General features: G+C 37.5%; 1 protein-coding gene across 3 annotated transcripts in view; it reads right to left on the bottom strand.

Annotated features, from left to right (window-relative positions):
• Positions 1-27,304, bottom strand: part of LOC128312561 (uncharacterized) — a 276,328-nt gene that overhangs the window by 59,287 nt on the left and 189,737 nt on the right. The window lies entirely within an intron of this gene.

Below are 27,304 nucleotides of genomic sequence, written 5' to 3'. Positions count from 1 at the left end.
AAATAAACACATGCATGGGTGAATTTATTCATCAATCTAAAATTCAATTAAATAAATGTCTGTTTCTCACAAAATAAACCGTCTTTATAAAAACAAATGTAAAGTTTTGTAGGTCTTTACCAGAACTCTGAGCCACATAGAAACTTCAGGAAGACCCTTTAAATAGTAGAAAGTAGAATCCATATATGCATACATAACTGTGGCACAGTGAGAAAATAATTGAGTGATGGTCTGCCTGCCCATTCTTCTCCAGTCTAAGAGAATATATAAATACAGAACAATAGGGGTTTAGATACTGCTAACACGGCTGAGTACTCACTCAGGGAAGGGGCTCTTGGAGGGAGAGTAAAGGTTATCAAGTTGCTACAACTGAAGAATCATTTCTATCAAGGCATATCCTCAGGTGAATTTTTTGCATTGCTTATCTTTAGGGGAAAGAGCACACCAAGGAAAAAAACCATCTTGCAGTTAAAATGCATGTTAAATTTGCAAAGTTTAATTGACTTCACAGGCCATGTGAAGAAACAGGCACAGAGGAGCTAACCCACAGGATTCATCAAAGGGAGAGCTGAAGGTAGGAAGGAAGGAAAGAGAAAGAAAAGGAGTCATGGAGAAATGAAGAATAGTAATCAGTACAGACAAAACAAAGTTTTGGTTTTTCCTTAATGATTTTCATAAACACCACGACTCTTAATCATGCATAAAAATGACCAATTACTGATAGTTCACTATATGTTGTGCAAATTTTTTAAATTACTGCCTTAAACAACACCACAAGTTCAAAATTAATGACATCTTTGAGATGGGATTGCACCACCGAAAACCTCCTTGCTGCTGATAATGGTGGAAAGTTCTGAACTACTCATAAACTCTGGCATCGCCATACCCTAAATTCAGAAGCTTCTGCTAAAACCTTATCAAGAAAATTGATTTTATTGACCACGGATTTCCTCACATTGTTTTTCCGAATCATTACTGATTGAGATTAAGTCTGATGCTTATGCAAAGGCTTCTAAAGATAGGAAATAAGAATGCAGACTAGGACAAGAGAAACTAACAGCATCGCAAACAATATGAAGCAACATCAGTGAAGGGAGTGGAGGCACTCAGCTCAGGACCTTTCCAAGAACTTACTGAGTAAGTAATCACCAGTAAGCTTGGAAGTGGATCCTTCCCCAGTAGAGCTTCCATTTAAGATTGCAGGCACTGGCTTACGACACCTTGACTGTAGACATATGGTAGGTGGAGAGATAAAGGGCCCAACTAACTAACTAGTGCCTGGATGGCTGAGTCACAGAAACTGCGAGGTGATACATGTGTGTTATTTTAGGTCACTAAGTTCTGGGGTAATATGTTGTCTAGCAATAGATAATGAATATAAGCAATTATTTATCTCTTCATCTCATTAAAATGCTTTCCAATTAGACACATCATAGTCTACCACCCTTCTATTTTATGCATTCCCTATTTCTGTCTTCCTACCCAGAACATAAACCCAAAGTTGTCCTCAGCAGCTCTCATTTTCTTACCTGTAAGAAGTCTCTAAGTGATGTTACACTAATCTACTCTCTGCGCTTTGTCTCTACTAATGCTTCCTTAAGTCAGGCACCCATCCTCCCCTCAACCTGTACTATTAGTGACGACCCAGTACTGCATAAGCTTGATTGTCTGACTCAGTTTCAACTTTGACTTTAATTTGATTGAAGAATTTAGAAAGCTGAAAATACACATCCCAGACTCCTTGAAACCCAGAGTCCGGAATCTCAACACTAGATGCATTCACATAATCTTAGGAAGGCAGGGGTGAGGCAGAGGCCATACTCCTTATTTTTAACACAATATGGGATAGTAGTTACCCTAAAGTTTTGTTATTTTGAAAATCAGCCCCGTAGTTTTGCCTAGAACAAGTCCCTGACACCTTTCCAACGGTATTGCAAACCCTCATTCCCTTCTATTAATTTCCTTTTGATTTAAATACCTAGAATAGTTTTTCATTTACTACATCTCTTACTGACATTGTCTCCACTTTGAAGCTTGCCGATTCAGTCTGTCCTCAGTTTTCTTCTTAAAAAAGAAAGTATTTCAAACATCTCTGCTAAAACTTTCTAACCAGGTAGGGTCTAAATTCTTTGGCTTATGAAACTGGGTTCATGACCGGGTTTTTGAAGGTAAGAAGTAAATCATATTCATATTTTTTACTTCCAGAATTTTGCAAGCTACTTGTCATAGGATAAGTGTTCAATAAATATGTATTGGATAATTATATATTGATAAACATGATTGCTTTAATTAACATATGAGTAGAAGGATAGATGTCCAGAGGAGAGGATAAACTTGAATAGCTGTAGTAACATGCATATATTTATCTATCTGTATAACATTTTATTATATATTGCAGTAGGATTCCATTATACCATTGTGATGGGAATTGAATAAACCTTCCTTACCAGGGCAGAAAATCTGATCATTGAATAAAATGACCTCAATAAAATGATAACTGGTTCCAGGTAATTCACTTAAAGTAATGTCTAAAACAGAGGAATTCCTTTGAATCTTTAATTGAAGACTGAACCAGCCCTCCTCCCCACCCCACCCCACCCCGCCACAGCTATATCTTTGGGTCGCAGAGAAATATTACCAAAGGATACTATAAGCGGTAGAACAAATTTACTCGGAAGAAGCAATGATAAGTATAAAATAGATGATGAAATGACAATTAGAGTTGTCACAGTATCTTGATGAGAGTCGATTGCTCTTGATGAGAGGAAGCTTATAGAAAGATCTAGGATCCAATATACCATGAAAAGGGAAGCCATGACAGATTCTCTCAGGAGAAAGGCAAAAGCCAATCTCATGATCAAGAAATGAGTACTATTAGGAAACCAAAGAATCACTTGGGAACCTGGTGGAAATATATTTTGATCTTAAGTGAAGTTTTCTGTACTTTTAAAAGGGAAAACAAACCAGTCACGGAATAAAGCAAGACAAGAAGGAGAAAACACTGGAGAAGCATTATGTGTCTTCCAGTGCAAGTTCATAATCAAAAAGAATAATCACTTAAAATTGCATTTCAATTACTTGATTGGAATGAGATTAACGATGTATATAATACAGTTTGCCCATATGAAGATGACAACATTTACAAAGAACTATTAAAGTTGAGTAACTGTATTTTGAGATTTATGGTAAGAATTGTAGCTAGCATACAGAACTTCAGCTATCCAAGAGACAACGGAGGGATTTTAGCTTGAAATTATTTTAATAGGCTACTTCATAAAAAGTCAATGGAGACTTTGACATCCTTAGCTTTTTTTAAAAATAAATAGCCTATAATTAAATGTGGAACTTTAATGATGAAGAACAAAGATTCAGACTGATACATAGAACAAAATTATTTATGTGCTAACCAAGTATATCAGAGCAATGAATTGAAAGCAATCAGAAGTGCCCTGCTCTTATGGGAATGCGTCTGAGATCCTGGCATGCAGAGGCACTCAGATCATGTTGTAATTGCAATTCTTGATTGGATCGGGGCAACATGTCCCAGTGTGCTTGCTAATCCCTCTCTGGTATTAAAGATCTATTTTTTGTGAACAAATCCACGCTGTTCCATTGAAAGCCCTCAAAGGGCTTTATTTAAAGCAAAATTTAATCAGTGAATGTGCAAATGAGAAAATTTTAATTTTTTTTTTCCACCTAAAAAGGCAACAGGAAATAGGGGTGCCTGGGTGGCTCAGTCCGTTAAGTGTCTGACTGGGTTTCAGCTCAGGTAATGATCTTACAGTTCGTGAGTTCGAGCCCTGTATTGGGCTCTGCGCTGACAGTGCAGACCCTGCTTAGCATCCTTTCTCTCTCTCTCTCCCTCTTTCGCTCTCTCTGCCCCTCTCGCTCTCATTCTCTCGAAGTCACGAATGAAAAAGGCAACAAGAAATAGAGTTTATGGGGTATGAAAGGAAATATTTTGTTACTTAAGCTTAGAAAAGGCAAATGTGAGGTAGAATTATGTCCCATTAACTATTTACATATCTAAGGAGGCGCTGAAATATGGATAAGTACAGAGAAATATAAGGTAGCATACTTAGGGTAGCATCCATAAGTAATGGGATCTGACAGATAAGATGAAAATAGAAAAAAGTTTGAAAGTAGGAAAAAATCATAGGGAACACAAGGTAAATTGTGTTGCATACATTTGGTGAAGAAAGGAAAATAGAGAAAAATCAGTACTGGGTGCTCAAAGAAGGAAAGCACAACCAAACCGAAGTCAAAGTATTAGTTAGAGATTGACCAGAGAGTGGCTTCAGTGACCAACATAAACACACCCTTAGTTAACTATCGTATTTTTGCAGCTCATATTCACGGAGACAGAATTTCTATAGTTTTGCATCTTGTGGATTCTGTCTCCCAGAAGTTAACTTTATAGTTTTAAAAACTTTCAAATAACCCTCTTCTCAATGGCTTTTCATTTTCCACTCATTCTACATTGCCATTTAATGATTTGCTGTTTAAAATTTGCCATTTGCACCCTTTAGAATTATTCAATTATCTCAGTATTACTTGTCAATGGTTGAGAGTGTTCATTCTCATAATTGGGTTCCTTTTATCATCCCATTTTATGTTTATTAAATTATCTGAAATTTCCTGTGTTTTGAATTCTGATAGACAAGAAGATTATGCAATACTTGCCTTGTGTTATAATTGCTCCAAATCAGTTTTGATGACAAGGTATTAGAAACAAATTCTTTCAAAGTAAATTCTAAAACCCCGCAGGCTTTAATTTACTTTTTGGTCTACATCATTTCAATTTAGAAAGACAATTTCTTCTTTTCCTCTTGAGGAAAACACTCCAGCTTTATTCCCTCACTGACTAACCCCCCTCCCCTGCACACATATGCACACATACACACACACAACGACATCATTTGGTACGTAGTTACAATTTTTTATTACAATCTGTATATTTAAAATTAAACCTTTATGTTGTATGTCAGTTATATCTTAAAAAACCTGAAAAAATGAAATTAAACTCTCCCCCTCTTCTGTAGTTACTGAAAAACCAAATGATGCTTGTATGTATATATCACTTATGATAATGACCTACCTCTTCAAACAGCATGATCTGGTCAACCACATATTTGAATGATGAGAGAAGGGAAGTAATTTTACTGAGACTGACTCATTTTATGATATTTTGCTTAAAATAAATGTGTTTTAAGAAATGTAGTATTGGCTTGCATTTAAGAGGAAATATAAAGCAAAACTTTTTCCTTGCAGTAGAGGAAGAAAATTATATTGAATCCCAAGTAGAATGTCGTATTATATTTATGATGGGACAAATACCTGTTTATAATTATAAACATTTTTAACTGCGGAGACCTGAAGATGTCAAGCGGATACACCAGTGTGAAATACAATTGGAGGAGTTGAAAATATAAACACAAAGTAATAGAGATGAATCTGTAAATACCGCTTAAAATTAAATCCAAAACAAAAGGAAAGAAGTGAAAGACAACCAAAAACTGACCTTCTTCTGAAGTAGCCAGGCACCAGGCTTATAATCTAAAATTGTATCTATTATGCATATATAACCAGCTGGTATGTCATATAATAAAAATAGTCATATATTTATAATTATTGTTTCATAGAGCTCCATATACATGGATATATTTTCCCTTGCATTCTCAATCAAAAGTTGGCCAATGAAGCTGTTGGTTGTTGAATTTTCTTCTTCTTCATCAATATGCAGGTTGTAAGTATGGTCATAGTAATCATTTGGATATTTAAATATTTTTACATACAAGAGAAATACATTTATGCCTCTTTCATAAATTGCATATAGCCATAACTATTCATTTAAATATAACACTTCTGGAGACATTACATGCAAACACAGGTGAGCATCATTTACTGTGGCCTAATTTAAACAGACAACTATAAATTCCGCTATATGTGTGTGGGTTTATATATATACCCATAGCCACACACTTTATATGAATAGTACTATATATACTTCGTATATATACTATATATAGTAGTTCACATAAATATAATTATATTAAAATGTCCATTTGAATTAGATTTATGAGACAAACCAGAATTATTTAGATGAGGTTGAGCTCAATTATCTAATCTCTACTTCTATGACCTGTTATGCATCCTCAGTTTCTGTTATTTGCCAGTAAGAGCCTGTATGACTGTTAAGTACCAATCCCTATGTGAAAAGAGCTTATTTCAACATTCTTTCCACACAAATTGAAATGAGAAAACAAATGTATAGGAATAGCAAAATTCACCAGATTTCCCACAGTTTTCTATTCCATAGGGGGAGATTCACTAGCAGATAATCCACAGATAACTATATCTGAGTAAACAGAGCACATAGTCATCCAACCTTAACAATACCCCTGTTGACAAATTCCGCATTTTGTTCTTGGGGTGACTGGGGAATATTTAGGAAAATGGTGTTTAATGGCTCAGGTAGGAAGGAACACACATGGAGGAGGAAGGGAAAAGTTTGTTTTACAAGAAACAAAATGTGAAAAGAGAGAATTCCAAGAAATAAGACTTCACCCAGCCCTAGCATTGTGCTCAATAATTAATCTGGCAAACAACTTCGAGATTAGTGACTCCACATTTGACACGAGTGAAGTTTTCACGGATGGAGCACAGAGGATGAGAATAGCAAAATGAAATTACCCCAGTGGAACATATACCCAGCTGTTTTTTGTTTGCTTGTTTGTTTCCAACATTTAGGGGCTTCACAGCATCACAGACACTCCTGAACAAGGACCCATGATCAGCCTCGGCCACTCTGTGGCTCAGCTACTTAACAAATTTGACTTGAAAGACTTTGAGAAGTAAATAAGTCAATGCATTCCCCCAGCAGTTCCCAGCTACAGTGTGGGGACTGTTGGCTAGATTGTGCTCATGTTTACCATATATCAGGTTTAATTTGACATAACTAATAAAATTTTCAGGTTATAAATTAATTACATTCATTAAAATCATCTGAGAGTTCTATGTCTTTTTTATGTTTACTTAAATTTTGAGAGAGAGAGAGAGAGAGAGCGCGCGCGCGCGTGCGCGCATGAGCGGGAGAGGAGCACAGAGAGAGAGAATCCTAAAAAGGCTTCCCACCGACACTGGGCTCAAACTCACAAACCATGAGATCATGACCTGAGCCAAAATCATGAGTTGGATGCTTAACCAACTGAGCCAGCCAGGTGCCCCTGAGAATTGTGTCCTTTTAAGAGGTATTCTCGATCACGTAGAGCCAGCTTGCTGCAAACTGACATCTTAACCAAACATTTATGTTATTTCCAGAAATGAAAAGTACTATAGTCTAGATTTACCTACTCAAGGGTATTGCACACATGAATCTCCTGTCTTATTTGTATTACAGAAGAAAAGGAGGATGAGAATGGCTAAGTAGCTACAGATGAAAATTGGAAAATTAAGTGAACAAATGTGTGCAAGAATATGTGTTTGTGTGTATATATTAGTAGGTGTGTACATGAGCATATGTATATTCTATGTTGTTCCAGCCAAAGCAATTTTTTGGTCTCTCTTGCTCACCATTGGTTCTCTCTTGCCCACCAATGCTCTTAGAACAGCATCTAGCATCATATTAGATACTCAGTAAATATTTGAAGTCTAAGAAAGTGAAGGAAGGAAGTTGTCCTGGAAGAAAAGAACGTGGAAACTTAATGTAAGATGTAGCTATTGCCACAGTGGAAAGGGGGTTTCTCAACATCAGCACTATTAACATATTGGAGCAGGGAGTTCTTTGCTGTAAGGAATTGCCCCATGCATTAGATGATGTTTCTTAGATCCCTGGCCTCTACTCATCAGATGCCGTTTTACCCCCTTCCCTAGTTGTGACACCAAAACTGTCCCCACAGCAGGGAGAGAAGATGAGACTATTCCTTCCAACGTCTTAGGAAATTAACATGCCAAGTTAAGGTGTTGCGAGGAACACTCTTATCTCATCGTCTGTCCCTGATTTACCTGTACAGGGAGCGGGAGCACATTCTTTGGTAAAACTATTGGTAGTAAGTGTTCTGTTAGTAATAAGGCTACTGCTTCATCTCCTTCTCTCTGATACTTCTGTCTTACTTTTGAAGCTTGTTTCTTACTTGGATGAAAACCTGAAAGTGTCATTTATTGACCCCCCCCCCCCAAAGAAGCCCCAAATTGAAGAAAATAAGTCTACTTTTCATTTGATTTGATCCCAAGCAGAGAAGCCAGCAAAATCAGTAATTTCTATACAAGGAAGAGGAAGTTGAAATTTGGGGCTTTAATTAGTGTCTGAAAATTAATAGCTGCTCCATAAATATCTACTAGCTGAATACAGAGGGCATTTGGGTTGGAAGAAACAAATGACCAGTGTCCCTGTATCTACTAAACTCAAAGTAGATATAGAATTGCCTCGAGTTGTCATTAGAGAGATGGCTTGCCGTTGACTAAGTAGAATGTTAATTCAGTAGGTAAAAGAAGGCTGAGAACCCTGTACGTAAATGATTCCCAATACTCTTTAAATTAAGGTGACCAAAATATCTGCATGTTTTTGCATTCCCTTAAAAAGTTGAACTTTATTATGCTATTGAGTAAAAGCCCCTGCTGCAAGCACACAGCTCAGCTCCAAGGACAATAATGACAAAGGTTATTGTTCCCCAGAAATGTGTTTCCTTTAATCAGATGGCCCCTTAGAAGAATTCTATTTCCTTTCCCTGAAACCTCTGCATGTCACACTGCTCTGGACGGTGAGTTAATTAAGGATAGAGTTATTTTAAGTTTTGATAACCTTGACAGATACGGAAAAGATACTTCATGTGTTTTTCAACCCTTTCCAGTAAAAGCAAAACAAGCATTTTCTTCCAACTTATTTTATTCTTAAGAATCTAGAAAGTATTTTTATTATTTTTATTCCTATTTCATCACTATTTGGGCAAATGTTTATTTTCCCAAAGTTATTCGAGGCTTGAAGGACCCATTTACTAATTCTATTTTTTTTTACACTTATTTATTTTTGAGAGACAGAGAGGAACAGAGTATAAGCAGGAAGAGGCAGAGAGAGAGGGAGACACAGGATTCGAAGCACACTCCAGGCTCTGAGCTGTCAGCACAGAGCCCGACACAGGGCCTGAACTCATGGACTATGAGATCATGACCTGAGCCAAAGTTGGATGCTTAACCGATGGAGCCCCTCAGATCCCCCCCCCCATTTACTATTTCTAAAAGCATTTTAGAGAATATTATGTACTTCTCAGTGAAATATAGAATATAAAATAAAGAACAAATATAAAAAAACACACATATTTTCACACGTCACTATATAGTAAGGCAAATGTCAAGGAATAAAGAGCTGTGTACCTGCCATCCAGGTGAAGACATTGATCATTTCCATTATCGCCGATGTGCCTGTATTCCCATCCTTAACTTCATCTCTTTCCTCTCCCTCCCAGGAAAAACACTATCCTGAATATTATGTTAATATTCCATTGCTTTTCATTATAATGAAAAATTATATTGTATAAATTTATAAAATTTATAATTTAAACTTTATAAATTTTATATATCTCTATATCTGCATGTCTATTTATATAGGTCTACATGTATATATCTATGTGTATATATGTATATATGCCAATAACTCAATGTATAATCTGTGTATAATGCAAGTATGTAAGTGTATGTATATACACTACACTTATGTAATACTAAAACTAAATATGAAATAAGTCATTAAATCTATATATGCATATAGAATGTATTCATTATTTAGTATATACCATTTACATATATATATAGAATTAACAATGTATTTAGTTTCATGTGCTCTCAACTTCTACATAATAGGAATTGTACTCTGTATACCACTGCAATGCTTTTTCAGTCAGAAAAGTGATTGTTGGGGCACTTGGGGGGCTCAGTCGGTTAAGCATCCAGCTTCGGCTCAGGTCATGATCTCACGGCTCATGGGTTTGAACCCTGCATCAGGCTCTGTGCTGACAGCTCAGAGCTTGGAGCCTGCTTCAGATTCTGTGTCTCCCTCTGTCTCTGCCCCTCCCCCATGCATGCCCTGCCCACCCTCAAAAAAAATTTAAAAAAAAAAAAAGAAAAGTGATTATGGTTAATGCATTATGACGCTTTTGCTGTTATTCATTTTATTTACTGAATACATTTTTATTATATGACAACACCATCATTTATTTTTTAATTTGTGTGTTACTGTACACTTAAGGCATTTCTTGTGTTATAATGAGTTGTGATGATAGGACCCCACTCTTGAAATCAGCATTTGGAGCATGAGAGCAAGAATTTCTCTGTAGATGATATCCAGGAGTAGAAAGTATATTCAACTTCACAAGAAAATGGTCTCTGAACATGGTTTTAACAGATATGTTTTGAAATTAAAAAAATAAGAATTAGCATTAAGCATGAAATCTCCAGTAACTGGATTTGACAGCTTTTTTGTAATTTCCCAGGTCTACTGGATTTAGAATAATATTTTTTGTGGACTCAATATACAATTTCTTAATTACTAGTGAGGTTGAACATGCTTACGTTTTTATTCCCCGTCTGTGTTTGCTCTTCTGCTAAATCCTTCTTGTGCTTTGTCCATTCCTCTAATTAACTGGCTTTTCTTTTCCCAATGTAAGTACAAAATGGTTAGTACATTTTAATTTATATCTCTTTTCTAGTTATACAAATCAGAAGTATCTTCTGATGATGTGTAACTTGGTTTTATATTTTCACCATATTCATGTGGTATGTGCAGCACATTTTTAAAAATTTAAGGAAATGAATTTCAAATCTTTCTACGATTTCTGGTGTTTGTGTCTTGTTAAGTGATTCTCTACCCTGTAGTCATATACATATTCTTTCATTTTGCCACTAATGATTTTGAAGTTATTTTTCCCACATATAAGCCTTTCCCACATTTAAGCCTTTAATTACATAAAATACATCTGTGCACATAATGCAAAATGAGGATCCATTTCTGTTTTGCTCACATATTGAAAAAAAATTTTGCCCAGTATCATTTATTAATCATTTGATCTTTTCTGTCTGGTCTGTAAAGCCATCTTTGTTATATGCCAAAGACTCCATGTATGCCTGGATGTGTTTCTTAGTTCCATATTCTGTTCCTGGACAGGTAAAAAAGTGGGACAATACCGTAGGGAGCATGGAAGTGAAGATGCGTGATGATGGCATTCATGTAAAGGTATGGCAATACCGGCACCAAGAGAGATTGCTTTTATACAGAGGAGCTAGTCAAAGAAGCAAACATAGTAAGGATAATAGGAGATAGGCTTCTCTCTGTTGAGCAAGGAGTTACAAGTTTGAAAAGGGAGTAAACTACAGTGATCCCTATGATGATGGAGAGACATTGCTGGAGGTAGATGTACAGATGCGTGTATGTTGGATGTGTGTATGCACATATGCACACACATGCACATGAACCATTAGCAGTGGGCATAAAGCATGCCTCGGTTTAATCTCTACATACAGTGTTCCAATAAAAGGAAGCAGGACTCTCTGAAAGAATGGCTGAATCCATAAGCGGCTCAAAGAATACAAGATAAGCATAGAACATCTTCTGGTGCTAACACAGAAATTCTCTGATAAGGATGGGAACATGTCAAAAAAACCACAAAGATTACTTCTAGGGCCCCCTAGTAGCAGAATTTGGGAGTATTGGAACAGTGAAGGGAATAATAGTAATAGATTATAACCCATTGGGATAATGAATGATGTTCCTTCACCTGCCATATAAGACAGGTCAAAAATGCAGGTATTTGCAGCGTACATCATTTCCAGCCATGGGTCTAGAACCAAAATCACATCAGAGAATGATTTCCTTATTCCAGAAGAAAACAAAACCTAGATCGACAAGATAAGAGCAAATACAACCTGGCATATTTTCAGTATTTAGTAGTGAAAATCGTCAAGATATTAATACCCACTTGGCTTTCCCAAAATAGAAACAACTCATAATGTAAGGTCCATGTTAACTGTAACATTAATGGCAGTATTTTTGCAAAACTGTGCCTAGGGATCTAGAGAATGAAGTAATTAAATACAAGACCTAAATAATTTTTTTTGAGAAAGTTAGCATAGTCTATATAATTTTATGAAGGTTTTTATTATAGTGTAACATCTATAAGGCTTACATATTTTTGTACCCTCCATGCTTCAGTGGAGTATCACAGCCAAGTAACAGGATGTCTAGGCCTCATTAATCTCACTGATATAGAACACTAATATTCCAGAAACCAACACTTGAGAAAACCACACACATTCTTTTCAAGTGTGCATAGTGTGTTCACCACAACGAATGACATGCTAGGCTATAAAACAAGTCTGACTTGTAACTGAAGGCTGTATGAAGAATATTTTCTGACCATGAGAGAATCAAACTAAATATTAATAACCATAAGTAGCAAACCACAAATAAAACCAAATATGTATAAATTATAAAGATGAGTCAAAGATAAAATATGATGGAGAAAATTATAAAAGTATTCTGGGGGCACCTGGGTGGCTCAGTTGGTTAAGCATCCAACTCTTGATTTCATCTCAGGTCATGATCTCATGATCTGTGGGTTAGAACCCTGCATAGGGCTCTGCGCTGACAGCGTGGAGCCTGCTTGGGATTCTCTCTCCCCCTCCACCCCCCGCCCTTCCCCCACTGGCTCTGGCGCGCGCTCTCTCTCTCTCTCTCTCAAAATAAATAAATAAACTTTAAAAAATTGAAAACAATATTCTGAACTCCATAACAATGAAAATAAAACACCAAAATTTGGAGGCTGCAGCAAATGCTATGCTTTTTAGACATTTACAACTTAAAAGTTTATATTGAAAAGAAGAAAAATCTAAAGTCAATGACCTAAGATTATATTTGAGGCAGCTAGAGGCAAAAAAAAGCACAACAAATAAAAAGTACTTTGAAGAAAAAGAATGTAAAGGTAAGAGCACAAATAAAAAAACTAGGGAACAGACAACAATAAACATAATTAAAAGCAAACGGCGGTTCTTTGAAAAGAGGAACAAAATTTATAAATCCCTGGCTGTACTGATGAACACAGAGGGCACAGATCACTGTAACAGTAATGACAGAGACCACAAACCAGTTTTATAAATGGTCAAGTACTTGAACAGGGTTCACAAGAGAAAGTCTGAACATAAGCATCTGAAAAGATCCCCAATGTCTTTAGCCATGGGGAGCAATGCAAATTTAAACCCTAATGAGAGATCCTTAAGCCTCAGTAACTGACCAGAAGTTTTAAGGCTAGCAAAACTGGGGCACCTGGGTGACTCAGTCGGTTAAGCATCTGACTTCAGCTCAGGTAAAGATCTCACGGTTCATGGGTTTGAGCCCCATATGGGGCCCTGTGCTGACAGCTCAGAGCCTGAAGCCAGCTTCAGATTCTGTGTCTCCCTCTCTCTCTGCTCCTCTCCCTCTCGTGCTCTGTCTCTTTCTATCTCTCAAAAATGAATAAATGTTAAATTTTTTTAAAAAATTACTTAAAAAAAGGAAAGACTAGCAATACTAAGTGTCAGGGAGAATGTGAAGCAATCCTCATATTTAGCTTCTGGGAGAGTGAACTGGTACATTTACTTTAAAAAGCAGCTTGGTTAAAGAGACTGTCTTTTTTTTCCATTGGATATTCTTTCCTGCTTTGTCAAAGATTAGTTGGCCATACTTTTGTGGGTCTAGTTCTGGGGTTTCTATTCTATTCCATTGGTCTATGTGTCTGTTTTTGTGCCAATACCATGCTGTCTTGATGATTACAGCTTTGTAGTAGAGGCTAACGTCTGGGATTATGATGCCTCCTGCTTTGGTCTTCTTCTTCAAAATTACTTTGGCTATTCGGGGTCTTTTGTGCAACGTGGATGGAACTGGAAAGTGTTATGCTAAGTGAAATAAGTCATACAGGGAAAAACAGATACCATATGTTTTCACTCTTATGTGGATCCTGAGAAAGTTAACAGAAGACCATGGGAGAGGGGAAGGAAAAAAAAAAGAGGTTAGAGAGGGAGGGAGCCAAAACATAAGACTCTTAAAAACTGAGAACAAACTGAGGGTTGATGGGGGGTGGGAGGGAGGGAAGGGTGGGTGATGGGTACTGAGGAGGGCACCTGTTGGAATGAGCACTGGGTGTTGTATGGAAACCAATTTGACAATAAATTTCATATTTAAGGAAAAAAATAAAAATAAATAAAAAATTTAAAAATGTAGTTAAAAGCAAAAATAAATAGCTAGCTAGCTAGCTAGCGAGCTAGCTAGCTCGCTAGCTAGCTAGCAGCTTGGCTCTCTAAATAAAGTGAATCACATATATGCCCATCATTCCACCCCTAGACATTTACAAAAGATAAATTAAAACACATGCTCCTGCTCCCATGCTTATACGCGAACATTCATAGAGGCTTTATTAAAACTGTCCACAAACCACAAGTAACTCAAATGTCCATCAATGATTCAACGGGGGAAAAAAAGTGACATAGTTTAACAATAAGACAGAATGAACTCTTGATGCCCCAACAACGTCAGGGAAAGGATCCAGAGACAAAAGAGCACATACTTATGAAATCTGTATATATTTATGAAGTTCTAGAACATACAGAGCTAAGAATGGAAATCAGATACAAATTAAAACAATATGACCTCTGAGCATGGAGTAGGAGAACTGACTGGAAAGTGGGCATAAGAGAACTTTCTGGAACAAACAAGATGGCTTATGTCTTTCTTGGCAGGTCTTTACAAGAGTGCGCACTAAACTCATTGAACTGCATGCTTAAAATCTGTGCGTTTTCTGGGGCGCCTGGGTGGCTCAGTCGGTTGAGCTTCCGACTTCAGCTCAGGTCACGATCTCGCGGTCCTGAGTTCGAGCCCCGCGTCGGGCTCTGGGCTGATGGCTCAGAGCCTGGAGCCTGCTTCCGATTCTGTGTCTCCCTCTCTCTCTGACCCTCCCCCGTTCATGTTCTGTCTCTCTCTGTCTCAAAAATAAATAAACTTAAAAAAAAATTAAAAAAAAATCTGTGCATTTTTGTTGTATGAGAATCTCGTATTGATTTGAGAAAAATGCAAACATTTTGCAAATGGTTGTAGTGTTTTTAGAGGTCTTCATGGGTTTTTTCAAATGCAATGTTTATACGGACAAATCATATGTATATCTCAAAGTAAAAAACCCTTTACTATATGTAGTTTTTGTCAGGTTTTGTGTTTGCTGAAAGCAACAGAGAGTAATGTTGTTTTATCAAATTTGGCAGTCCAGATATATTTCAAAGTGAGCAAAGAAATAATACCAATGTACTAATGAAAGAGAGGAATAGTATAGGGGATCTGTTGCTTCTCTGCTGAGGCCATTCATGGCTGTGGTATTTGGTGCTGTTTCCAAAAACATTAGTATGGTTTTCAGAATTGTTCATCCAGAAATGCAGTTGTTTCAGTGACCTCAGAAGGTCTCAGGCCCTCTGCTAATGAACCTGATCACAGATGGGTACATAAACCAGTTTCTCCTCTTAGTGTATCTGGGAAAAATTCATAGCAATAAAGATACTTATGAGCATGGTGTCAAAAAGAAAGAGAACGCCTTTTTTGCTTGTTTGTTTGTTTCGGCTGCTTTATTTCAACTATGAGATGGCTAATTGCTATGTTCATGCCTTGTAGTCACCATACCTATCATCTGAGCCATTTGCATTTGCTACGACAAATTCTTATGCTTCTTAATTCTCTACAAAGATAGTATTTAAAACATCTTGCAGGACTATAAATTTATCAAACTGAGCTTGATTTCTATACCAAGCAACACACAAAATACTGCTATTCAATTGTAGTCATATTCTGTTCAGTTCATGGAACAGTGCAGGGAGGCACATGGTTGGGGACAGCTGGAACACCAAATTGAGGGGGGAGAAAAGCAGGGAGATGGGTCGTTCAACTGGTGCCCCAGAAAGGTCAATGGGAAAGGAATTTCAACCATTAACTGGTCATTTTTATAGAAGGCAGAACATTTCCAGGATTTTATTTTAATAGAAGAGGGACATTCGAAGGCTACAGATCTCTAATACCCGTGGGGAGCAAATAAATGTGCTTGTGCTTCGTAGCGATTATGTTGCTGGAAGCAATGCCTTGTAGCAGAACTGCCCGGGGAGGCTGCAGGAGCAAAGTCAGTTATTTTTTTCTTTTGCAACTTTCTTTTTTTCCCCCCTCCTAATAGCATCTCTTGAAGGGCACAGAGGCCAATATTTGATATATTTAATAGATGTGTTTACTTACTTATTTCCTAGACTGCCTGTCTTTAATTTTTTAAGCACTGGGCTTCTCTCACAAGAAATGGACCATTTTCTTCTGGAGGAAGTAGGAGGACTCAGCATGATGGCAGCCGAGCTATGGGTTGACTTTTAAATAAAGGTTTCTTTGTGGGGTTTGGTGTTAAGTGGACCCATGATGTGAAGCCAAATGAAAAAAACAAAACAAAACAAAACAAAACAACACAACAACAAAAAACATTCCATTATTTGGGACACTTACCATCAAACTTTTACCTGTCACCTTTGCTTACATTTTTATACCAGATACACTTGACAATGGGAAACTAACCCAAAGTAGCATAATATAAAGTTAATATAAACTGGAATACTGTCACATGTTTTATCATATTGGTTTTTCATTTTAATATAACTCTCCCCAAAATCAGCCTAGTAGTGATACATCAGACTTCCTTCCTTCCCTTCCTCCCTCCCTTCCTGTCTCTTTACAAATATTTCCCCCCCCACCTAGTTTATTGAGGTATAATTGACACTCACTTTTGATTGTAGAAATCTATGAGTTTTGATAGATACCTTCAGCCATGTCACCAACATAGCAATCAATATATAGAAAATTTCCATTATCCAAATTTTTCTTTTGTTCCCCTTTGTTGTCAATATCATCCCATACCTACCACCTGGAAAACACCATGCTATTTTCTATCCCTATTTTGTGTTTTTTAGACCATCATATAAATGGTATCATAGAGTATAACCATTTGAATCTGGCTTATTTCACTTAGCATAATGCATATGCTGAATATGTTGGTGAATATATTGACATTCCATTTTATTATCAAGTAGTATTTTCTTGAGCGAACATACCTAGTTTGTTTATTCAGTCACAAACCGAAGGACATTTGGGGTTTGTCCAGTTTTTTTTTAGAGTATAGATAAAACTCCTACAAACTTTCATATAAGTTTTTACGGGACTGTATGCTTCCATTTGTCTTAAATGAATATGTAGCAGTAGGGTTGATGGGCTACATGGTCAGTATATGTTAATATTTATAAGAAACTATTAACCTGCTTTCAAACCAGCAGTTCTATTTGGCATTCCTGCCAAGAAAATATGAGGGTTACTCTACCTCCTTGCAAGCAGTTTGTATGACAGAGTTTTGTGGGTGTTGTTATTGTTGTTGTTGTTTGCTTCCTTGTTTTGTCATTCTAATAGGCATGTAGTAAGTGCGTTGTTTCTGAGTAAGTAACTAACATGCCACAGTGATCTATCTATCAGAGCTGGCGCTCTGGCAGACTGTGTGGGTCTCTTCTCGATTCTGCAATCAGTTATGTCACAGTCCATAGCTTGGAATTAGCCCTGAAACCACAGAAACAGTCAGAAGTCAGGGTGGCTGTTCTGTTATTTGTTTTATTTTGTATTTTGTTGTGTTTTCTTTCCATGTAGTCAGCTCCCTAACATTCACCAGCACACCCCTGGTCACTGCCTTCACCAAACACATGTTTTAGAAAAATATGGTGAGTGCACCAAAGGGGAAAACAAATGTCTTCCAGAAAATAGGGGGGAAACACCTCACTATAGTGTATTAAGCTATAATAGGGAAACTAAAGGTGTTATGGGTGCCAAATTCAGACACAGATCTTCAGAGTAATTTCAAAGATTAAGTAATGCCTACACTGAGAACCACATAACAAAATGATCTGGGTCAATGTTCATGGTGGGAAGAGCAGAGTCAGGACCAGCTGATGAGAGACACCATTAGGGAACACAATGAGCCAAGCCTGTAAACACACAGAAGGCATGGCAAAAGGAGCAAAAATGGTGTCTGGAGGTGGAAATCTGTGTCAGGTAGTAAAGGGTCTTGTGAGCTGTGTTAAAAATTTGAACTTCATCCTAGGGATTCACGGAACCTGGATGAGTCTAAAGTGTAGAGTGAAATAATCAAAATTTTATTTTCAAGTAAAATGTGGCGATGATGAAAAAATTCATTGGATATAGGAAGACCAGAGCTGGGGCACCACTGCAAAGATGAATGGAAGAGAGTTCAGGAACCACTGGTGGTAGTAGCTATGGTGACCCAGAAATGCGGTGTGAAAGCCCACATTCAAGTATGTTACACGGTAGCTGACCAGATTCAGAGTACCAGGCTGGCCTGAATTACAAGAACTGGTGAAATAATGAGAGACGTGGGTAAGCATGCCATCACCTCAATTGACCATCCCCATACAATCAACACACATCCAGTGCAAAGGGTGTATGGGTCAGGACACGAGGAAGGGTATACACATCATGAGGCATGGAGGTCCTGTGGTATAGACAGAGTGGGGAATTAGCCAGCAGAGAGAGCTTAATACCATGGAAACATTTCATAACACAACAATAAGAGAAGTAGACACTATGTCTTTTCAGCACGTAAAAATTTCCCAAATCATTATGTAATAAGGAAATCTTTGCTGTCCTACATTTACTACTTTCTGATTCTACCTCTTATTCTGTCACCCAGTCTTTAGCAAGCTTGACTGTGTCTTCATATAAATGCCTGCATTGAAATGAAACTAAGAGCTGTTTTTTTAAAGAAAAAACACAATTAATAAGCCCCTAGCCAGACTTATCAAAAAGAAAAGAGAAAGGACCCAAACAGATAAAATCACAAGGGAAAGAGGAGAGATCACAACCAACACCACAGAAATACAAAAAATTATAAGAGAATAGTGTGAGAAATTATATGCCAACTGGGTGATCGGGAAGGAATGAACAAATTCCTAGACACTCACACATTACCAAAACGCAAACAGGAAAAAATAGAAAATTTGAACAGGCTGATAACCAGCAAAGAAATTGAATGAATCAATTATCAAAAATGTCCCAACAAATAAGAGTCCTGGGCCATATGGCTTCCCAGGGGAATTCAACCAGACATTAAAGAAGAGTTAATACCTATTCTCCTCAAACTCTTCCAAAAACTAGAAATGGAAGGAAAGCTTCCAAACTCTTTCTGTGAAGCCAGCATTACCTTGATTCCAAAACCAGAGAAAGACCCCACAAAAAAGGAGAATTCCAGGCCAATATCCCTGATGAATCTGGATGCAAAAATTCTCAACAAGATACTAGCAAATAGAGTTCAACAGTACATTAAAAGAATCATACACAATGATCAAGTGGGATTCATTCCTGGGCTGCAGGGCTGGTTCAATATTCACAAATCAATCAACGTGATACACCACATTAATAAAAGAAGGGATAAAAACTATATGATCCTTTCAATAAATGCAGAGAAAGCACTTCACAAAATACAGCATCCTTTCTTAATAAAAAACCCTCAAGAAAGTAGGGATAGAAGGAACATACCTTAACATCATAAAAGCCATATATTAGAGGCCCACAAATAATATCATCCTCATTAGGAAAAAAACTGAGAGCTTTCCCCCTAAGATCAGGAACACAACAAGGATGTCCACTCTCACCACTGCTGTTCAACATAGTACTGAAAGTCCTAGCCTCAGCAATTAGACAACAAAAAGAAAGTAAAGGCATCCAAATTGGCAAGGAAGAAGTCAGATTTTCACTCTTCGCAGATGACATGATACTCTGCATGGAAAACCCGAAAGACCCTACCAAAAAACTAAAGAACTGATACACGGATTCAGCAAAGTCGCAGGATATAAAATCAATGTACAGAAGTCTCTTGCATTTCTATACACCAATAATGATGAAGCAGAAGGAGAAATCAAGGAATCTATGCCATTTACAATTGCACCAAAAACCATAAGATACCTAGGAATAAATGTAACTAAAGAGGTAAAATATCTGTATGCTGAAAACTATAGAAAGCTTATGAAAGAAATTGAAGAAGACACAAAGAAATGGAAAAAATATTTCATGCTCAGAGATAGGAAGAACAAATACTGTTAAAATATCAATACTACCCAAAGCAACCTACACATTCAATAAAATCCCTGTCAAAATAACTCCGGCACTTTTCACATAGCTAGAACAAACAACTCTGAAATTTGTATAAAACCAGAAAAGACCCTGAATATCCAAAGTAATGTTGCAAAAGAAAACCAAGCCTGGAGGCATCACAATCCCAGACTTATAGTTCTATTACAAAGCTATCATCATCAAGACATTATGGTACTGGCACAAAAACAGACACATAGATTGATGGAACAGAATAAAGAACCCAGAAATGGACCCACCAATGTATGGCCAACTAATCTTTGACAAAGCAGGAAAATATATCCAATGGAAAAAGTCTCTTGGGGTGCCTGGGTGGCTCAGTCAGTTAAGTTTCCGACTTCGGCTCAGGTCATGATCTCGCGTGAGATCATGTGAGTTTGAGCCCTGCATCGGGCTCTGTGCTGACAGCTCAGACAGAGCCTGGAGCCTGCTTCAGATTCTGTGTCTCCCTCTCTCTCTTCCCCTCCTCTGCTCATGCTCTGTCTCTCTCTCTGTCAAATATAAATAAACATTAAAAAAAAAAAAAAAGAAAAAAAGACAGTCTCTTCAGTAAATGGTGTTGGGAAAACTGGACAGCAACATGCAGAAGAATGGACCTGGAGCACTTTCTTACACCATACACAAAAATAAACTCAAAATGGATGAAAGATCTAAATGTGAGACAGAAGAAAACCATCAAAATTCTACAGGAGAAAACAGACAGCAACCTCTTTGACCCTGGCCAGAGAAACTTCTTACTCAACACATCTCTGAAGGCAAGGAAAACAAAAGCAAAAATGAACTATTGAGACCTCATCAAGATAAAAAGCTTCTACACCGTCAAAGAAACAATCATCAAAACTAAAAGGCAACTGACATAATGGGAAAAGATATTTGCAAATGACATATCAGATAAAGAGTTAGTATCCAAAATCTATAAAGAACTTATCAAACTCAACACCCAAAAAACAAATAACCCCGTTAGGAAATGGGCAGAAGACATGAACAGATACTTTCCCAAAGAAGACATCCAGATGGCTAAAAGACACATGAAAAGATGCTCAATGTCACTTATCATCAGGGAACTACAAATCAAAACCACAATGAGATACCACCTCACTTCTGTCAGAATGACTAAAATTAACAATTCAGGAAACAACAATGTTGGCAAAGATGGAGAGAAAGGGGAAACCTCTTGCATTATTGGTGGGAATGAAAACTGAAATGAAAAAAAGAACTACCCTACAACCCAGCAATTGCATTACTAGGTATTTATCCAAAGGATACAAAAATGCTGATTTGAAGGGGCAATTGCACCCCCAATGTTAATAGCAGCACTATCTACAATCATCAAATTATGGAAAGAGCCCAAATGTCTATCGATTGATGAATGGATACAGATATGGTGTATGTATGTGTGTGTGGGTGTGTGTATGTGTGTGTGTGTGTGTGTGTATATATATATATATATAAATATATATATGTATGTGTGTATATATATACATATATGTATGTATGTATGTATAGTGGAATACTACTCACAGATGAAAAATTGACATCTTGCCATTTGCAACAACATGGATGGAACTAGAATGCATTACATTAAGTGAAACAAGACAGTCAGAGAAATATAAATATCATATGATTTAATTCATATGTGGTATTCGAGAAACACAACAGATGAACATAGGGGAAGGGAAGGAACAATAACATAAAAACAGAGAGGGAGGCAAACCATACAAGACTCTTAAGTACAGAAAACAAGTGGGGGGGGCAAGGAGTTAAAGGGGTAATGGGCATTAATGAGGGCACTTTACGGGATGAGCACTGGGTGTCATATGTAAGAGATGAATTGCTGGATTCTACTCCTGAAGCCAAGACTACACTGCATGTTAACTAAATTGAATTTAAATAATAAATACATATGTGTGTACGTAATATACATAAGTATATTATATGTCTATACAAACATACATATTGAATGAAAAAAAATGAAACGAAATTGGAAAACAAAACTTTCTATCCCATTTAATGACTGAAATTTAAATATTGAATTATGGCATCGAGTTCAGGTTGTTAAGAAACAAAGAAACAAACAAAAAGCCTTGTATCCAAATTTACATAGACATATCTCTCAAAGTTATTTTTTAGATTTCATTTTTACAGTGGTGTCAAAATAATACCACTTCTCCTAAATTCCATATTGATGAAAATATTTATAATGTAAACAAGGGATATTGTGTATTTCAGAGAAGTTAGAGAAGGGCTATGTCAGCTGTTTAATCTTTGAAAAACTGGTTATATCTCATGAGAAAGTCCTTTTTTTAGAATGAAAATCTCAGGTGACCCCAATTTGGCCCACTCCCTAATCTAGTCTGATTAATTAGGTCAATGTCACATATGCTATGCCCCATCTTTCTGTCAATGGGAAGAGTGGGATCAAAAGGAGGATAAAATAAATACTTGGAATCTCATGACATCTAAAGAATGGTCTTTTATTGTTTTGGATTTATGCATATTTAAAGCCAAAAATATTTGATAAAGAAATGAATATTTATTTTACTAGTTCCTCAATGGAAATACCAGCTTTAATACTGCAATTCAGACATCATTTATATTACCCAATTAATACTGATTTGATATCTAATAGATTATAGATAGATGGAATAATAGATAAATAGATAATAAATAATCTACCTTCTACAGGTGTGTATAAGTTTTTAAAACCAGGAAGAAATCTTATTCAATCCAGAACTCTAATTGGAAAGCTAAACATATGAGAAACTCTGGAAGACAATGTTTCTCTAGCAGAATCCACAGTGTATTTTCTGCTTGAATTCATTCATTCAGTCATTCAAAAAATATTTATGAAGCAGCTACTAGGTACTTTTGGGCTCTTCCATGCTCTGGGCCCCAGTAGTAAGTAGAATAGCATTCAAATCCTAACTTTCATGAAGATAAAAAACATTGAGTGGATTTGAGTTGTATTTTAGGACACAGATTAAGGATCTGAGTAATTCAATGTGAGGGATGAAGAAAATGAAGAGTCAGAGACAAGTGAGTTTTGGAAGATAGGGAGGAAAGATTTGGAAGGAGATGTACGAAGGTTTTAACTCAAAGTGTCTTGGATAATTACTTTGGAAATAATAGGTAGGCACTTGCATGTTAAATTGGATCTTAGAGGAAGCATCTGAGAGAGAAAAATTAGAAGCTGTGAGAATGTGTGTCATATTTTATTTTATTTTTCTAATGCTTATTTAGTTTTGAGAGAAAGCATCCTGGCAGGGGAGGGGCAGAGAGAGGGGGCAGAGAGGATCTGAAGCTGGCTTTGTGCTGACACCTGATGCAGGGCTCGAATTCATGAACCGTGAAATTATGACCTGAGTCAGTAGTTGGACACTCAAGTGACAGAGCCACCCAGCTCCCCTGTGTGTCATATCTTTAAAAAAAATTTTTTAATGTTTATTTATTTCTGAGATGGAGAGAGACAGAGCATGAGTGGGGGAGGAGCAGAGAGAGACAGAGACACAGGGTCAGAAGCAGTCTCCAGGCTCTGAGCTGTCAGCACAGAGTCTGACACGGGGCTCGAACTCATGAACCGCGAGATCATGACCTGAGCCAAAGTCGGATGCTCAACCAACTGAGCCACCCAGGTGCCCCTCTGTGTGTCATATCTTAAATCATTGGGGTCAGTGATAATACAAGACAGAAAAGAGAACAGGGTGATGACTGAGCCTTGAGGACCCCCAAATGTAGAGATGAAGTAAAAAGGAACCAGCAACAAACACCAGGAAGGAATCGCAGTAAAGGGAACTGGTAAGCTTTTCTACCAGATAGTGTGAGAAAAGCCACTTTATGCTATGCATACACTCGCACTATTTACAATGTTATACCAGCTGAATTTAGGAAGGCACAGTCAATTCCTTATGTCAACCTGGACAAGTCTGAGTACTCTGTGCCCTCTCTTGCACTTCAAGCAGCAGACGGTACATTTTCACAATTCGTGTCTCTGTGATGTAGCCAGGTTATAAAGAACAATCACTTGAGTTCCATGGCTTTTCCTAGGCCTTACTATGGGGCCTAATGCATTGAAAGACTGGTTACTGGTTACCGGAGGTAGGTTATGAGCAAGAGTGATATTGTGAAGTCGGAGGCAAAAAGGTGAATGTCCCTGAAACTAGGGAGGGAAGAAGAGAGACAGGTCAATTAATTTACCCACGCATCTGGGTACCCTCTTCCCCATCCAGATCTTGCACAGTGGTAATGGAGGAACGCCTAAGCAAAAATGCCAATGTGGGGCACATAGGGAGAATGCAATGCACTATAGATGTTTCTAGTCCCACCAAAGATTTCTCTTTCCCAAGAATGGCCTAGAAGCAGAGAACATCAAGGCAATGGGGAAATTCAAGACTTGGTGGGACTGGGTGTCCTCGGGCAACATCAGAGGGCTCTCCGGTGTCCAGTGCTATGGCTTTGAATAGACCTTGGAACTTCAGTGAAAATCAAACACTGAGGAACACAGTGTATTTCTCAGCAGTACAGGCTGATCAGTGACAGATGAAGGCTGGACGTCTAAAATTAAATGAAGTTTTATTTTATTTCTTTTTACTTATTTATTTTTTTAACATTTATTTTTATTTTTAGAGACAGGGAGAGACACAGAGTGTGAATGGGGGAGGGGCAGAGAGAGAGAGGGAGACACAGAACCTGAAGCAGGCTCCAGGCTCCGAGCTGTCAGCACAGAGCCCAACACAGGGCTTGAACACATGAACTGTGAGATCATGACCTGAGCTTAAGTCAGACACTTAACCAACTGAGCCATCCAGGTGCCCCAAGGTTTTAAAAAGGAAGAAATTCCTATTTCTTGCATACACTTCTGAACTAAATTGAATTCATTTCGAAGTGAAGGAATTCACTACCAATATTTCCGACTTAAGGTGTATGGAAAAGTCCTCATGCTTCAAAATATTTTGCTCATTCTGTGAAATAACTCTTTAAATAATAATTGCACATTACTACAAACCTAACCCTCAACAGTGACTAAAACTATTTCACATTTTAACGAAATGCAACTTAGCCATACACTTTTGTGTACATAATTTGTTGAATTACTTCTTTTTTTTTTTGATGCAGTTAAGGGTAGAATATGGAGTAATTTTTTTATAAAGCTTATTTATTTATTATTTCAGAAAGAGAAAGAACACAAGCAGGGGAAAAGCAGAGAGACAGAAGGAGACACAGAATCCAAATCAGGCTCTAGGCTCTGAGTTGTCAGTACAGAGCCCAACACAGGGCTTGAACCCACTATCCGTGAGATCATGACCTGAGCCAAAGTTAAATTGGGTGCTTAACCAACTGAGTCACCCAGGTGCCCCATATATGGAGTCATTTTGAGCATGGAGCCTTCAATAAGATTTGAGATAGTGGGAGGAAAAGAAAGGGAGCAGGAGAAGAGCAAGGGTTCACTGATGAATGGAAGGTGGGGAAAGAGTGAAGGGAAATACGGCACAAATTTTAATAAGGGAAGATAACTGTTCTAATTTTACTGAAGGCTGGTACTGCTGATTACCCAATCTAAGCCTCAACAATCCTAAAATTCTCCTCCAGACCCTACACTGCCTCTGGTATACACTAAAATGATCAGACTAGGAACTTGGACATGAAGTATGAAATGAAATTATCTTGAATTAAAAACAAAACGTCATGACAAGGATACAGGGAGAGACAACAGCACAGTGAACTGTGCTAGTCTGCAGTTACGGTATTGCATTTCATAGCGCCTTCTAGTGGCCGGGTCTGTGCTGGGTCATTTTATCATCAGAGGAGTTGAGCAGTTATAAAGCACTGGGTGATGTATGGAATCGTTGAATTACTATATTGTACATCTGAAACTAATGTAACACTGTAGGTTATCTGTCTTAGAATTAAAATAAAATAAAATGAAGTTTTAAAAATGCCCAGCTGAAATTGTTTGCTCTTTATTAAATATCTGAGAAATGATTCAAAACTCCATTCTTGGTCAAAATAATTGAAGACTATTGTGAGAAATTCCTATCCTACAGAAGATCATTGTTTTTTTATAGTTAATTAGAAGTGAAAGTTGTTTCCAACTGCCCTCTCCTCTTTAGAAAGAGGTTGAAATCTGACATCCCTCCCCCCACCAAAGAAAAGGAAAGGAAAATAAATTTACCAAAAGGATTAACATGCGTTTTCTCAGGCACTGTCAGATTCAGAGATTATTCTTTACTGTTTATGGTTTACTCCTCCATAAGTATAGACCTTGAGTTTAAAAATTAATGGAAAAGGGGGCACCTGGGTGGCTCAGTCAGCTAAGGGTCCATCTTTAGCTCAGGTCATGATCTCGCAGTTCATGAATTGGGGTCCCTTGTGGGGCTCTGTGCTGACAGCTCAGAGCCTGGAGCCTGCTTCCGATTCAGTCTTCCTCTCTCTCTGTCCCTCCACCACTCACGCTCTGTCTCTCTCTCTCTCTTTCTCAAAAATAAACATTAAAATTTTTAATTAATGGAAATGAATAACAACAGTAGATTTAACACAAATTCCTCAGATTACATTTGTTTGCCAAAAAACCTACCAAACTTCTCAACAAAATGGCACCTCCTATTGTACAGAAGAAATTTAAGGAAATGTGCTGTGAGATTTCACTTTGCCTCAAATGTTTTGCTTTTGAAAACAGCTTTCTGGAACATAGAAGCAATGTACACGCCTTACCCTGGTATTTCTTAAGGTGCCATAACAAAGAGACCAATGGACAGAGATGGACATGGGGAGGAGGGATGGAAAACTGCTCAATTCAGAAGTTAAATTGGAGAAGTCCATCGAGATTTATCGGCGTTTACAAGTACAATGGTTTAGTGCAGTGTGTATGCAACCCTGAGGGCCCCGTGCCTGACTGACAAAAGGGGACCTGAGATGCCAAAACCACAGAGCTCAATCTTTCAGAGACGATGTATTTTCTTAAGGTTAACCTTGTGGTTTTCTGTGCTCTGAAGTCCCTTGACCTTCCTTGGAGAATGAATTTTTGGATTAAATCTTAATGGATTTTCAGAGAAGACTGATTATAGGAGCATAAAA

This window comes from Acinonyx jubatus, chromosome D2 (assembly GCF_027475565.1).
Source record: "Acinonyx jubatus isolate Ajub_Pintada_27869175 chromosome D2, VMU_Ajub_asm_v1.0, whole genome shotgun sequence".
In the NCBI taxonomy this organism is placed as follows: domain Eukaryota; kingdom Metazoa; phylum Chordata; class Mammalia; order Carnivora; family Felidae; genus Acinonyx; species Acinonyx jubatus.
This window is presented reverse-complemented; position numbering and strand designations above follow the sequence as displayed.